This window comes from Marmota flaviventris, chromosome 4, assembly GCF_047511675.1.
Source record: "Marmota flaviventris isolate mMarFla1 chromosome 4, mMarFla1.hap1, whole genome shotgun sequence".
NCBI classification, from domain to species: Eukaryota; Metazoa; Chordata; class Mammalia; order Rodentia; family Sciuridae; genus Marmota; species Marmota flaviventris.
This window is the reverse complement of record NC_092501.1, coordinates 109,329,807-109,341,517: the sequence shown is the minus strand read 5'-3', so window position 1 is coordinate 109,341,517 and position 11,711 is coordinate 109,329,807. Positions and strand designations below refer to the sequence as shown.

The window sequence follows — 11,711 nt, the reverse complement described above, 5'->3', positions numbered from 1 at the left end:
GTATCGTGCATATGTGGAAGAAAAATTAAGCCTTGCTTTAGAACAATTAATAACAATATCTTTTGTAATACTCAAAAACTCTAAGGAAAAATAACTGAAATTATCAAAGGAGGTTTTAGCATTACTTAGCATATTTCATTATTCTACTGAATCATATTTACCCCTCTCCTTTTTTCTTTTCTTGAGAAAATGATACTTTATTGTGCAAAAGAAGATTATGAGTTCCTCTAATAACACTGACAAATAAATCATCTTTAAGTTTATTTTATTTTTGTCATTTGAATTGAGAGCATTAATTAATTTTAAATATGTATTAAAAACCTTCTAAATACAGGCTTTGTATTGGATGCTAGAAACTTAATAGTGACCAAACTTGGTATACATTCTAAGTTCTCACATGCATATGCTACTTATTTAAATGAATTCTCCATATAGACAGAACTGAGGAACTATTAACTTTGTCATTATTTTGTATGGATCAAATGTTTAATAAACAATTAAGATATTTTTCTGGGATCAATAAACATTTGTGTTTAAATGTATCACCTCAGGGAAAGATTTGATATTATCACCTAAAACACTATAAATATCAATTCAAGAAGACAATCTGAAGTGTTTGGGAGATCAAAGCATAGAACTGCAAAAAAAATTTTGAGGGGCAAAACATAATTTTCTGCTATATTTTCCAGTATACAACAGAGAAGACAATGAGCTAAGATGTGTGTGTGTGTGTGTGTGTGTGTGTGTGTGTGGCCAGGTGGGGTGGGGAGAAGATATAGAGGAGAAAGTGAGATAAAGTATAAAGTATAAGTCAGATCAACACTTGTATATTTTTAAAGAGTAAGGAAGGGTACAAGCAAGGAAGTAAGAAATGGTTGAAGCAAGGTGTAACTTTTATAGGTATACCAGGCATTTTCTATTGACTTTGTCCAGTGGTCTAGAACAGGGAACCAACATTGTAATGCAGAGCCTTCTGTTGCAAAATAGTAACTACAGAGGTGAATAGAGTCAGATGCAAATGCTAAAATTCATGACTAACTAGCAGTATTTTGAAGATTGAGATAGATAACAATTTATAATTTCCAAGTATTCAAAATTTTGTAAAGTAGGTCATCTGAAAATACAACTTTTGAACAATCCGAAATTGTAATTACAGCTTTCTGAGCAATAAAAATGATTATCAATGGCACATGCTAGGCCTAAAGGGATGTAGAAAAGACAATCTCCCCTTTATCAATGGATCATAGAGTTGCACATACCTGAATGAAAAAAATTCATAAGGCCTCACTCAATTTTTCAGATTTTTCACTAACGCAAAAAAAAAAAAAAAAGACAGGATTCAAGTTTAATGAGAGAAGGGAGGGCGGATTACAAAGATGTAAATAAGATCACATATTTTAACACAGAGCCTGGCCTCCTGCCTTGATTTAATCACAGGAGAGCCCATCCTCACCAACTAGAATCTCAGAATATTTATTCACCCAAAACACAGCTGTGTCCTCCTCCAGCCTTTTAGGGTTAGGATCCTAATAATTCCATGCTTCCAGTGGTGTATCTTAAATCACTGACATCATAATCTGATGCTTAACCTGATTTCAGAAATCCCTCTTAGATATCTTTTAGAGATCTGTTTTTCAGATACTGTTATGGTTGGGTCTTAAATGTCTCCCCAAATCTCATGTATTTAAAGACTAGGTCTTCAGTATAGCATTGTTCATAATTTGGGCCATTAAAAGGTAATTGGCTCATAAATGCTGTGACTTCTTGAATGGATTAATTCACCAATGGATTCATAGCTTGCTGGGTTTGGTATTGGGAGTTTGGTACATAAGCAAGCTCTTTGCTTCCCAGTTGCCATGAGGCGAGTAGCTTTGCTCTACCATATACTCCCTGCCATGGTATTCTGCCTTACAACAAGACCAGAGAGATGGAGCAGAGCAATTATGGGCTGAAAGCTATGAAACCATGAGTCAAAACAAATCTTTCCTCCTTTTGTTTCTCTCAGGTATTTTGTCACAACGATGGAAAACTGACTAACACAGCACCCAAACTTATAGAACTTCCTAGAAGAGACTTCTTCAGGAAGAAATTGCTATTTAGGGTCATATTTCTTTTTATTTATTTATTTTTATTTGTTGTTTTTAGATATACATGACAGAATGGTATATTTTGACATATTATACATACATGGGTTATAACCCATTACAATTTTGATCCTATTCTTGTAGTCGAACATGATGTGGAGTTACACTGGTCATGTGTTCATATGAGTGTATGATTCATTCTACTGACTTTCCTACTCCCATTCCTCCTTCATCCCCCTTTTTCTAATCCAATGAACTTCTATACTTTCTGTTTCTACTCTTCCTTGTTATGGATTACCATTCACATTTCATAGATCTTTGTTTTATTGAGGGACAGGGGGTCTGGATTATTTCACTTAGCATGATATTCTTTATCTGTTGAAGGGCATCTAGATTTGTTCCACAGTTTGGCTATTGTGAATTGAGCTGCTATATACATTGATGTGGCTGTGTCACTGCAGTATGAAAGTAATAATATATGTTGGTGAGGATGTTGGGGAAAAGTCACACTCATACATTGCTGGTGGGACTGCAAATTGGTCTAACTACTTTGGAAAGCAATGTATAAATTCCTTAGAAAACTTGGAATGGAACTACCATGTGGCTCATTTATCCCACTCCTAGGCTTACACCAAAAGGACTTAAAATCAGCATCTACAGTGACACAGCCATATCATTGTATGTAGAGTAATATTTCTGACCAAGGTATTTGACTTCATATACTCTGAGCTAAAGCATAGCTAGTTTTCAACTAAGGTGTGGTTCCTTATAGTCAGTAGAGCCCTTCTGGGCACATGCTTCTGAAACTAAGGAACAATGGCATCATAGGATGGCAAAGGTCTGCCCTTAATTGACAAAGCAATATTCAGGGAAAGAAGAACAGTGATATCTGAGTATATATCTGCAGAACCTGATGAGTTAGAACCCAACCTTCTGAAGAAAATTCACTTCACTGCAGACTTTCATCCATGGTCCCATGGCTGTTGCGGCAGTCCTGGAAGGACTCCAGGCAAAAGCCAACAGCCTTCTCTGTTTGTTTTACCCATGGGACTCCATCTCTACTGAGTGTAAGCTCAACTTCTCTCATTTCTGCATCCAACATCCCTGAGTATATCTAAAGGATGAGGTCTTTTGTCCTTTGTGTCATAGAAAAGGCCAAAATCACTTTAGTAGCAATGTCCAACTAGAAAAGATGACTGAAATTGGCAAGCAATCTCAATTCACTAGCAGCCAAAAGAAAGGTAGAAACACATGTGTGTGCAACAGTCACAACAAAATTTTGAGGACCTAGAGGTATGCCCCACATATACTCAATAATTACCACATGAGGTCGATGGAGGAGGCCAACTCTCATCATAGGAAATAGCATATGTGCAAAAGCCAGTACATACTCAACACAGAAAATCATAAGTGAAAAAAAGTGTAAAAACTAAAGATGGAAATCATCCTCTGAACTTGAGTGAGTTTGTATAGCATGAGCAAACAGCAGGTCTCTCAAAGTAAGCAGTTGTAGGGAAAGTCATTCAATAAGAGCTCAATGCAAACACACCTGGATTTTCAAATTGCATTTTCATAATCAAAGGAGGTGAAAAGAAGAATGTGTTGTCAGAAGTGAAATTTCTGATGGATCTCAAGAACATCAATGACACATGTCAAAGCCTGAAGACAACATTTCTCTACCCATCCAAGTTAAGGAGAGAAGTGTGCTGTCTTTCTCCATAGTGCTTGGCTCTGCAGAAAATGATACACAAATGAAAACATGTTACTCTAGATGCAGAGACAGCACATATTAATATGCTTGTCTTTAAGTATTAAAAAGAAATCTGTGATGTATGTGAATAAAATCCAAGAGTTCATTAGAATTAAAATAGATGTAGGATGTATCCAGTTTTCTGAATTCTGATGAATTTGATACCAGCTGACATTACTGAGAAATACAAGTGGATGATGAGCCTGAAGGAACTCTGAGATTTATAAAGGTCTCCTTTCTATGAAGGCAAAATAACCCTGTCAGGATCGAGCAGACACTCATAATTCAGATGTGGAATGATGACTATGTTGCCTAACAAGTTGTTCTGGTCTTTATCTGCTAAAGAAGACCAGTGACATTGATATGTACCTGGACTATGAATTGGGTGGGGTTTCCTTTTATACTCTGAATGACAGTTCCACATATATTCTACACTGACAAGTTTTCTGAAGCCTTAATTCTGTATTGAAATCAAAACAGTGATGTAGTTTTATTTTGTTCCTTGTGATTTTTTATGTACATATAGAATATTAAACAATCATCAATTCATTTAGAAAAAAAATTAAATTCTACAAATTAGAGCCATAAGAATTATTTATTTATTTTTTTCTTCTCTTTTTGTTGTTGTTGTTGTTGCTTTCATTCTGTTCCACTAGCAGTGGAGATGTAGAAACTAAGAGATGTGTTGATTAGAAACTGTCTGGAATTCTAAGATTAAAGTATAAAGAAGTTATTTCACAATATCAATAAAGACATTGTGTGGGCATTTTACATCATTATCAACAACAAAACCTTCAAAAACTTAAGCAGTAAATAATGAAGTTCAATTAGTAGTAAGGACCAGTATTTTGTTTTAAGCAAAATGGAGTATGGGAAATATCATAGGAAAAAAATGTAGCAAATAGAGTGTACCAAAAGTAGCATTTGATAAAATTTAATTTGTATATCCCAATATATGTGGTAAATTACAACATAATATATATGGCTTATTGTGGGCTGGATTCAAATGAGGTGGAGATTAATTGGTAAAGAAATGAAAGTGGAGAAATTGGGACTATGCCCTACCATATATTCTCTTTCAGGCTACATCTTAAGATATTTTTCTTTATCCAGTGTTTCATTAAAGTTGCTTTTATCTGATTTCACCTACATAAAACATTGGAAGAGAAATATGGAAAACTGTTTTTAAAATATATGACTCTCAAGGGATAATACTGCCAAATAAACTAGATCCGTTTCAATTTTTAGTTTCTAAAACTCCATATTAGAGGAAATGTTAAAAAAAAATTAAAACCCGATGAAAATGTCGCTGTTTCAACAGCATTCATATTATTGGGTTTCAGCTAATCATGTTACTAAACCTTTAAACTCCTGACATATAAACACTCCATGATTAAAAATTTAAAATAGCTTTTAAAAGTAGAACTCAAATGAGTCAGACTGTTTTTTACTTTATCAGCTTCAGGCAATGAAAGAATTTGCTGTGTCTCAATGAGACATTTGAAATTTTCCTTATTTAAATTGTCCCAACTTCAAAGCATTCAAAATACAAATCCATCTTCTTTTGGCAGTCTCAATGTCAAAAAGTTATCAAGGGAACAAAGCCCACCTTCAGCTTAATAAAATGATACTTTTTACAAAAGACATTTCCATTATCTTCAGCGGAACTAAACTCTATAAACAATCACCACAATACTGAATTCAAATCACTCTATTTATAAAAATTGTCAAAAATAAGGAATATTAAAACCTCCAAAGAGACATAAAATCAGAATACTCAACTCATTCTTAACAATGCATCCACAAAAATTCAAGATAAAACCACAAAAACTAAGGAAATAATAGAAAGAGATTGACAATTCTGTCTTTTATTTCCTCCCCTTCCTCACATAATAAAGTATCATCACACATACTTTTCTCAGCTTGAATCTTGATTTCATGCTTAGAAAAAGGAACTTTGAAAACTTACATGTAATTTACTTGCAATGTGGGTAGTGGGGTCAAAGAGATTAAAACAAATATTTATTTTTAGATTAAATATTATTATTAGCTAATAGTAAATGAGTTTATTTTCTTGATCCAAGATGTTAATTTAGTTTAAACTAGATAGTTTTCCGATGTTGGACAAATTATTTAAATTCTCTGAACCTGTTTTTACCTCTGTGATATGGGATAATAGTACCAAAACACAAGGTAGTTGTAAAGATTCAATAGATCAGTATATATAAACAACTTAGTATAGTAGCTGGCATATAGGAAGAGCTCAACAAATTTTCTATGATTTACAATGATTATTATTTTCTTAATTTTGCCATCTTCACATCCTGATGACTTCCCAGTGAAATGGTAAGGATTAATGAGGTAAGATTCAAGCAGTCTCCTTAGAAAAAAGTTAGGTAAAACAGTAGATCCATGAGAGCCTTGAGCCCACTTTGGTACACTGGTCAACTGTCTTATAGAAGATATTAATGAGAAAGATGGCATGTGTTAATCAAAAAAAAATTGAGCTTATTCATCTATGTTTATAGAAACTGAGAGGGATAAAATACACCACAAACAAAAAAAATAAAACAAAAATGTTCCTTTGTATTCTCTTTGTTTCTGTTTCTTATGAATTTTCCTTTTAAAAAAACAAACAAACAAACACAACTATAAAGGCTCTTCTGAGCAAAAGTACTATTTTCCCCCTTTGATATAATAGATGAAAAACAAATTTACAGTACCAGTTTGCTATGACAAGAGAAAACCCTTCAATTCTATCAGTATCAACCACTCAACCACCACTTGTCTCTCTTGTCTGTTTTGTCTTATTCTAAGGTTTTTAATTGACTGACAGAAACTCAAGGGTTCCAATAGAAAAAGAAGGCAATGTGGAGTGGTTCAGGCATAATAATCATTGAGGTAGAGAGAAACAAAGGAAGAGATCATGCTACAAAGAAAAGAGTAAAAGCCACATGACAGAAATCAAACACTGTGGGACACTATGAAGGCAGTTGTAAGAGGAAAGTTCATTACATTGAGCTCATTCACTAAAAGAATAGAAAATAGCCAAATAAATAAGCTAATATTACATCTCAAAGCCCTAAAAAAAAAAGAACAAATCAACACCAAAAGCAGTAGAAGACAGGAAATAATTGAAATCAATGAAACTGAAACAAAATAATTCAAAAAATTGACCAAAAATAAGTTGATTTTTGAAAATATAAATAAAATTAAAAAAAAACTTTAGCCATGCTAATGAAGAGAAAGAGAAAACTCAAATTACTAAAATTTATGATGAAAAAGTAAGTATCACAACAGACACTTCTGAAATACACACAATAATCAGAAACTATTTTGAAAATTTATACTCTAATGAAATTGAAAATCTCGAAGACATCACAAATAGATAGTGCACGATTAAGTGGGGTTTATCCCAGGGATTCAAGATTGATTCAACATATGGAAATCAATAAAGGTAACTCATCACATAAATAGACTTAAAGACAAGAATCAAATTAATTTCTCAATAGATGCAGAAAAACATTTCAAAAAATACAATACCCATTGAAGTTCAAAACACTAGAAAATCTACAGACAGTAGGAACATACCTCAACCTTATAAAAGCTATATATGCTATACCTAAAACTAACATTATTCAAAATGGAAACAAAATGAACACTCCCTTAAAAACTGGAAAAAGTTTGCCCTCTTTCACCACTTCTATTCAACATAATCCTTGAAACTAGCCAGAGCAATTAGACAAAAGAAAGTTATTAATACAAATAGGAAAAGAAACCATATAGAAGCTGGGTAAGGGCTTTGACTGAAAGGTACAAAGAGATTCTCTAAAGTCTTCTAATCTTAAATCTTGTATTTAGGTGAAATAGTTACAGATCTGAGTCTTAATATGTGTTTCTGTGATTGTATGAAGTGTGCAATATCTTCATCGCATAATTTCTCATTTAATATTGTTACTGTTTATATATGAGGTATCCCCATGTAAGCTCAAGCTCACGTGATAGAAAATTCAAGAATGCTTAAAGGTGAAATGATTAGATTTTGAGAGCTATAACGTGATCACTTGATTAATCCATTGATGAATTGATAATGTGAATGGTTTACTGGGTGGTAACTATAGGCAATTTGGGGTTTGTGGCTAGAAAAAGTAGGTCACAGGGTGCATGCCCTTGGAGAATAGATATCTTGTCCCTGGCTTCTCTCTTTCATTATCTTTGCTTCATGACTCTCATGAGCTAAGTAGCTTTCCTCATTCATGCCCTTCTGCCACATCATTTTGCCTTACCTTGGACCCAGAGCAAAGGAGTCAGCTGACCATGGATGAGATCTCTGAAACCATGAAGCCATATAAACTTTTTCTCCTCTAATCTGTTCTTGTCAGATATTTTGATCATAGTGACACAAGCCAACTATGGTAATTACAGTAGAAACCTCAAAAGATTGATACATTGATCATCTCTACTATAGAGGCATATAATTTGAGGTCTCAAAGATTGATTTGCTATTCATAATTCATTCAGAGTCTGAATGCATTTTTTAAAAATTCAGACATCTACTATGTCATACTACCTTCTATATATGCTCATCTATTGAGTGTAAATAGTATTATTTTTCATGTGATATCCCTTGTAGTTTTACACATGAAGATTTAATTTTGCATAAAATTGAGAACTAAATAAATTATGACTTTTACTAGTATTTTCTGAATGACTGCATGGTGGAAAACAAACTAGACAAACATGGTATTCAAGTTGATGATCAAGGAGGAGACACAAAATATAAGTATAAAAATTTTTCTAATTTTTGATTTTTTGTCTTCTTTGTGAGCTATTAGGATTTAAGTGTTACTGTGTACCAAGCTAGATGACTTTATGTATTGTTTTACTTAATCCCAATATGAAAATTAAGTATCCTGTTCCTTATTTTACAGATGAGGAAATGAGCATCATTATTGTATCCTTGTGCCAATTTATTCTCCTTCCTGCAATGAATAAAAATGACCTATTTCAACACATCCTCTCCAGTACTAAGCACTTGTCTTTTAATATGTGCTAATTTGATAGCTTAAAAATTGTCTCTCATTGTTTTTGTTAAGGCTTTTATTCTCTAATGAGAATGAAAATGTGTTGGTAAATCAGCAAAGATTTATAGGCACAGCTATTATTTATTTGTTATTATGCATAGCATAGAGGATTAAAAAAAAGACAAAGCTACTGTTTCCAAAATAATAGAGATGAAAGGGAAAAGTTTATGAGCATCACAGGTGAGGGGAGATAGAAACATCTTCCTTATGGTATAGTCTCCTCTAATTTGGACAGGGGGGGGTATGGTTTTTGAATGTCAACAGGGAGAGGAAAGGACATTATGAATTGCTATACGATTGCTTCTTTTTAAAATAAGGATTCTAGCTTAAATAAAATAAACTTATTTTACTCTTTGTATACACCTTTCTGTTCAGCTGTTTACAGCTTTCATAACTCAAAGACTAAAATTTAAGATAAACTTTGAGGTCTCAAAGATTCTAATTTTAAGAGCAAACAATGGTTTTCACAGTGAGGCAAGTATTGATCCTATTATATCTATATTTTTAAATTTATTTTTTATTTATATATGACAGCAACATGCATTACAATTCTTATTACACATATAGAGCACAATTATTCATATCTCTGGTTGTATATATAGCATAGTCACAATAATTCGTATCTTTTCTTTTTTCTTTTTCTTTTTCTTTTTTTTTTTTTTTTTTGGTGGTGGTGCTGGGGATTGAACCCAGGGCCTTGTGCATGCTAGGCAAGAACTCTACCAACTGAGCTATATCCCCAATCCCCAATTTGTATCTTCATACCTGTACTTTGGATAATAATGATCATCACATTCCACCATCATGAATAACCCCATGCCCCCTTCCTTCCCCTCCAACCTCTCTGCTCTATCTAGAGTTTGTCTATTCTTCCCATGCTCCCTCTTGCTTGTCTTGCATGCACAAGGTCCTGGGTTCAATCTCCAGCACCACAAAAAAACAATATCTATATTTAAACTGAACAAAGAATTGCTAATCTGAGCATAGTTTCTTTTAATGCACTTCCAAAATATATGTATATATACCACATTTCTAATGTCTTAACTTCATTCTGTCTTTTCCAGCTTTGCAGCCTCTCTAAAGCAAGTGAAATGTCATGAGCTAAGATTAATATGAAAATCAAATATAATGATAAAGACACCTAATATTCATTACACACATATAGCATATTTGTTTTTCATGAGTTTTTTCTTTGGCATGCAAAAAAGAAAAATCAACTAACTTATCCTAGCTCTTTGATTTTGCTTGCCTCTTTTTAATCTCCACAGTTGTTGAGAATTTGAGCTTTAGTTGGCCATGAGAGTGCCTCCTATCTTTCATAACCAAAGATCTGGATGATGTTGACTTAAACCATTGATTGTTAGAGAAAAAAATAAAATTGGTGTTTGCTGGGGTGGAACATAAGCTCAATATGCTTAGGACTGTGGGTAAGCACCTTACTGCTTCTCTTGTCGTCATTGAAACAAAACAGCTACATGCAATCAAGATAGCCTCCTATTAAAGAAGAAAACAAAAATAAGTTCAAGATGACCCTAAAAGCCTTGCTTTTTCATGTCTTTGGCTAGAACTTCAATACATTCCCACTCTGGTGAAATTAAAGAATATCTATTTATTTCTTAACATAATCAGATGCATAGCAAAAGGCAAAAATATATAATGTAGTTTTTGTATCAAAATCCAAGGCATCTGGGGAAAATGTATGTTAAAAAAATCACAGTAACTGATCAAATATAATCAGTTATTAAATTATATTATAAAGGAATGTGGAAAACAAATTTCATTGCAATTAAGATTGGACCAGGGTAAAATACTATAAATTTCCATATGTAAGACTATTACAAACATCATATGTTAGACACATAAACTGAAACCAAAGAAAGTTTTTCTTATTCAACTTTTTTTCATAAGTGCCCCCAATTTAATTTAATTAATATTTTAAGAAATCATGGCTTGATTCTATTATGCAGTGAAGAATTCAAAATTTATTGACCTAGTTTAGCTTCAGTAATAAAATGGACCATATGTGCCGTCAATTGAACAAAAATATTATGAGAACATATTTCTGTAACAAAGGAGGTGTTTTCTGTGCTCAACATTTTCAAAACACTTAGTATGTTTGAATTTATGACAATAAGACTTTTAGATTCTTGAGAGAAAGTTCACCCTTTGAAAATTGAACATATGGCAGAATGAAGCATATTATACTCAGAACAAAAATAATAGAAAGTTTGTCTATATTTTGAAAATCATAATTACCTGCTCTTTATATCAACATACTATAGATAAAAGAGCAAAATAATTTAAAACAAAAATGAACCTAAAACTAAAAAGGAACTTAGAAATTTTATTGAGTTTTTTAATAAAATGTTTCAAATGTCAATATATAAAATTAATGTCAAAGCATATTTATTTCTGTAGGATATATTTCTTAATTATAATTAAATGAATATGTTGTAGGAACTCTACTATCATGCAGAAATAGCTTCGGCTGTGTGTATACTACATAGGATTAAGAAAGCAGCACTAACCTTCATTTTCTATTACTGAGCATTTACTTTTAAATAAGATAACCTTTACATGATTGCCTCCTATTTTATTTTGCTTTGCTTTTGGAAATTTAAAACCCAAGGTCGTTAGTAATAAAAGAAGATATTTTAAATATTTCATACAGCTATACATAAAAGATAATATATTTTAACAGAATGGGTATGATACATTTGTAGAAATGTTAACTGTTGTGAACATTTAAATAATCAATATCAGAGAAATAGGATTTTTCAAAGAAAATAAATT

The 11,711-nt window shown here is 32.5% G+C and overlaps 1 non-coding gene across 1 annotated transcript; it reads right to left on the bottom strand.

Annotated features, from left to right (window-relative positions):
- Positions 1 to 9,586: 9,586 nt before the first annotated feature.
- Trnaa-agc (transfer RNA alanine (anticodon AGC)) lies at positions 9,587 to 9,659 on the bottom strand. The gene has a single exon. It is a non-coding gene; the product is annotated as a tRNA-Ala (tRNA).
- Positions 9,660 to 11,711: the final 2,052 nt, after the last annotated feature.